Below are 5,026 nucleotides of genomic sequence, written 5' to 3' on the forward strand. Positions count from 1 at the left end.
GTGGTACAGAGTCCTGATCACTCCTAACTTCTGTTCCAGTGGGTGGTGGGAGTCAAAACGCAAATATTGGTCTGTGTGGGTGGGCTTACGATACACGCCAGTTTCCAACCGTCCTCCATCCGAAAGCCTGCCACGCCCATCCACTCCTGGTCCCTGTATCACCTCTGCTTCCCTCATCAACCTTTGTGGTTCTCGTTTCACGTCTGGTTTACCCCAACATCTCCTTGTGCCATTTCTATTTGTGTGTTTTCCCCCTGCCACAACAGTTTTATGTTTTTTTTATAAAATAAGTTTTTGTTTTCTTGAGCTCCTTCTGTCAAGTCTGCATCCTTTGGTCCAACATCCATGAAACTGTGACAAATACARACCCTGTGAACATGTCATTTCTGTATTGAAGGGTGTTGTACAAATTCTTACATTATCCTTATTACAAGTAAAATCTTTTTACAAGCCTCCCAAAATGTGCAGACTACAGTTGCTTATTGTTGAAGGTGTCTGAACATGTGTCCTCAGATCTCTGCACAGATTCCTGTTGAATCTAGAATCAATTTTAAAATGTAATTACTTGTATAGAAAGCTTTAAATGGCCTTTCACCACATTATATAAGAGACATAGTTRTAACCAGTCAGATCATTCAGGGATGCAGATGGTGGTAACCTTGTTTTATTATTTTTTAATCAGGTGAAGCTTGTATTTTTGCTCCAATAATTGCAGTGAGAAAAGTTTAAAAATGTTTTATTTGCACAGTCATGRTTTATAAGTTTTATTGTTTGTTTATTAACGATGATGCTTTTATGACTCGTCTGAATATGTCAGTATGAATCTGTTTCTAAACCCAAAGTGTTTTTGCTGTTGAATTATTATTTATGACGTATTTATTGTGTGTATGTAGTTTTATGTTATTTTTGTCAGAAAGCAGATGGGTTTTTATGCTTGAGTTGTGTTATAAAAATAAAATTTGATTCCCAGGGGTGTGATTTCATTAACCAGCTAATGGCAGAACAATTTTTTTTGTTTTGCGGATTAGTTTTTCACTAACTTTGAAAACCATCAGCGGACCAATGGGGACTTCCTCTCATGAAGTCACGCATATTATTTATCTGCCACACTCTCAAATGATCGGACAATCAGAMTGGATTCTACTGAGAGTCAGTGTTATTACTGTCAATAAAGCAAATTTTGACACATCCAACTTCAGGAATCACAGGAAAATTAATTTAAAAGGTTGGTTGGAGGGTCGATGTCTTCGACAGACTTGGAAAGCCAGAGGAATTGTTTAAAAAAAGTTATTTTTACCAGTGTCTTCTATATTTATTATGTGTGTTTATATTTTAATCACTCAAGCCACCGCTTCTGCATTGTTTAAAAATGCTTAAATAGTGATGATTAAAATTATTATCACCAATTGTTTGATAGACTGCATTAGAGCGCTGAATGAGGCTATAGTGCAGGGGCGCCCAAACATTTTCTCTGAGAGGGCCAAAATTAAAATCAATCTGAGGGCCACGGGCCAGATGCCATAATAAAAAGAAATGCAAATACTTCTTAAATAAAGTTGTTTTATTTTTGATTATTAAGCTAGCAGCCTGTGTGGTTGCCCACACTCTTTTTTTTGCCTGTAAACATGGAGAAAATTCAAAGTATGCTCAGAGAGCAAAGGCTCATGGGACTTTTCATAAATTAAAATTTGAGTAAATGTGGTCTTATAAGGTGTACAAATCTAGATATGTGCTTAAATCTAATCTAAATGTCTTTTGTAGTTACTTGTATTTTATATTTAATCTTAACATAATTACAATCTAGTAACCAGGGCCAAATCAAATGGCTTGGCGGGCCAGTTTTGGCCCGTGGGCCCCACTTTGGACACCTCTGCTACAATGCTATGAATAAAACTAGCAGTATAGGTTACAGTAAAAACAATAAGGTAACTTTTATTTTACCAGTTTAAAGTGCAGGGATAGGATCCAGTGTAGGTCTTTTACCTTTGATAAAATGTTTGGAGCAGACATTTAGTCCACAGTTGCACTTTTTCTGATCAAAATCAGCTCACCCCATCACTTGAATCCAGCTGTTAGCTATTTTTTAGCTGATTTTTACTTGTTTAACTGTTTAGCATTAGCAAAGCTATATTTTTAGTTTGTGGATTATGAGCTCTTCAGCTAGCTTTTTGGTTAGCTGTGCCCAACACTGGAAGTAAATAGCAGTTAGTATTAGCTTCTTCTAGTTGTTTTTTTACTTGTTTAGGAGTTTAGCATTAGCAAAGCTGTATTTTGAGTTAGCAGATTATTAGTTAGCAAAGCTAATTTCATTATAAACACATCTAATTGATTGGTGGTGCATAAAATGCATTTGTGTCTTTGTTTATGATTTTTTTGGGGTGAATTTTCTTAATGTTTTTGTTGCAAACATGCACAGAATAATTTACCACACCTTACAGATAAGGCTACATTTAATAAAAACTACATGTTTACAATGAACGTGAATATACACCTGATAGATAAAAAAAGAGTGTAATATAACTATGAACCAGCAGATGGAGATAACACAACACGCCACAGACAGAAATATTCAGTAAGAATTATTTTCTGACCACACCTGTCCTCCATGAGATGAAGATAATTTAAATATTCGATGACAGTCAGACATCAGGAGTGTGACGTTATACCAGAGGAATGAAAACAGGATCTAAGAAACAACGTCTTCCTTCAAAAGGTTTCTTGTAAAGTTGTACACCCGAGAAGAGCCTGGCCCTCATGTCCTCGCGTCCCTTTATTCACCAGGACTGAGGTAAAGCAGGGAGAGAAGCCGAGGCGGTGGCGTGTGGACGTCAGCAGAGAGCAGTAGCGCTCCGTGGTTTTTGGGGCTGAGCTGATTGTCAGYAGAGATGAACAACACTTTGCCCACTGACCCCTCTGACCTTGCAAGACTGAATCAAACGTGCCGCACAAAGCAGGAGCTGCTATGATGCCACTATCTGGATGGCGGCAGGCTGCCCCCCCCCCCACTTTCATAGAGCAATCCATTAAAAAAAGTGCGTGACCTTCAGTGACTTTAATGTCTTGAAAATCAAGGCGGATTACTCCCATATCTTCTCCGACATGATCTCTTCGTATGTCTTATGGGTGGAAATGCATTAAAAAGAAAGTTTGTAATCCCACATGCGGTGCTGACAGGAGAGTGCGGTGACGTGAGGAGTTTTTAGAGAAACCATGTTAATAATCGCGTCTGTCATGAGTACAGTCAGAGGGTTAGTCCAGTCAAAGTGTTTCAGTCCRTGCACACAACCAGCTGCAATTATAATCATGCAATCCCAGTAATTTGGCAGTTGGGATTATTTATAAAGCTCCAGCTTGGCTCTCGTCTGATCAATTATAATTGGATTGAGTATCAGTGATGTCTCAGTCTGATCTAACGGGTCAAACCTGGCAGCCTTTGTGCTCGCGTTTACAGCTTTGTAGTAGCTGGTGTTTGTAAGCGTTTCTGCCTTTTTTTAAGAAAAAAAAGAAGAAGAAGGTGACCAAGGGGAGAAAACTTAGATGATGAAAAAGAGGCGACGTCTTGAAGGTTGAGTCAGCTGCACGAGGGGGGGTTCTGTGTAAATGACATTTATTATGAAAAAGAGCAATGCACTGCACCTGCTAGCTAATTGTTCCCATGCTGACACTCTGGATGGGTGTGATCTCCTCTTTTTAAAAAAGCTCTGTCTTCACATGTAGCGGAGTGTGATTTAGGAGCGGGGAGCCGGAGGAAGCGTCTGACTGCTGATGGCACACGGCGTCTTGATCCAAGCGGAGCTGATTTGCTGTTATAATCCCTCCGTGATTTCCATCTGTAATGTGAACTGCTGGGGATGCCAAAGGATTTGTTAAGGTGGTCAGAGCCTGGCTCTCTCTGTCCACACTTAAAGGTATACATTAACTCAGGATTTTGAAGGGAGGTTTTCGTGGAAAACGAATGAATAGCTTACTTGTTGTCTTTGAAAATCAGTTTTATTGATTCATTAGTTTATTTTAAATACAATAAGGAAAAAAAATGTTTTAAGAGAGCAGAAATCCTCTTTAGATCCAGCTCTGCCTGCTCAGATTGATGAGCTAATGGCTAGTCTGATTGCTGCTGCCTTAAAACAAATCCAGTCTTACAAATTTCAACATTCTACTTTGTAAATTTTTACCCTGCTTTCAATTAAATTTGATGTTACCAATTTCTAGCAGAAACGTGATTTAATRCCTGCCTCAAGCTGCACTGGAAGTGCTACAGCTAGCTGCTAGTCCAGTTGTTTGTGCTTGAAAATCCTTATAGAATGCCCCATCAATAACCACATGATGTGAACCTGCTGCACTGAGGCCGCTGCCTCTGGTTTCCTTTCCTGTTCCTGATCTACTCAGGTTAATGATTAGAGTYCTCACACTGAATCAGGATCCACAAATCTGAGATCTACATTAACCCAAATCCTTAACGTCCTCTGGCAGATTACAGATTAAAGTCAGCAAATTAGAAAAAAGGGCAGAGCATCAAAATGATTCAACAGGTTGTCTACTTTCGCTTGACACCTTTTTTGACCAACTGGGTCTWTCTCTGCTTCTCTGCAGCCAATAATTTCCATCCAGCTCCACACAGCCCTCCCACAAGCTGCAAGACTTGACTGAGTGCAAAAAAGACCAATCAGCTCTGAGCCTTGTTCTGCCGTCACAGCCAATCAAATTCCTGTCATGTGGAAAGGGTAAGTTTTTTGTGGCATTCTCCTGTGTGCTGCAAGTGATGCAGAGGATGTAAAAGTTTTTTGGGAGGGCTAAAAGTTGGCAAAACTTGTTGAAAATAGGAAATAGAAGTTGTTACCAGTAATGGATAGATGAGGCGTCATGAAAGCGTTTCGACACATTGCCAAACTGTATTGATGTCACCTGAAACCTGCTGGACCTTAAAAAAATCCCCACAGGCAGCCTGTTGACACCTTAATGCCAGACTCAGCAGACACTGATTTGATGACCTATGCAACAATATAATTTAAGTCATAGTATTTTATAT

This window comes from Austrofundulus limnaeus, unplaced genomic scaffold (assembly GCF_001266775.1).
Source record: "Austrofundulus limnaeus strain Quisiro unplaced genomic scaffold, Austrofundulus_limnaeus-1.0 Scaffold34, whole genome shotgun sequence".
NCBI classification, from domain to species: domain Eukaryota; kingdom Metazoa; phylum Chordata; class Actinopteri; order Cyprinodontiformes; family Rivulidae; genus Austrofundulus; species Austrofundulus limnaeus.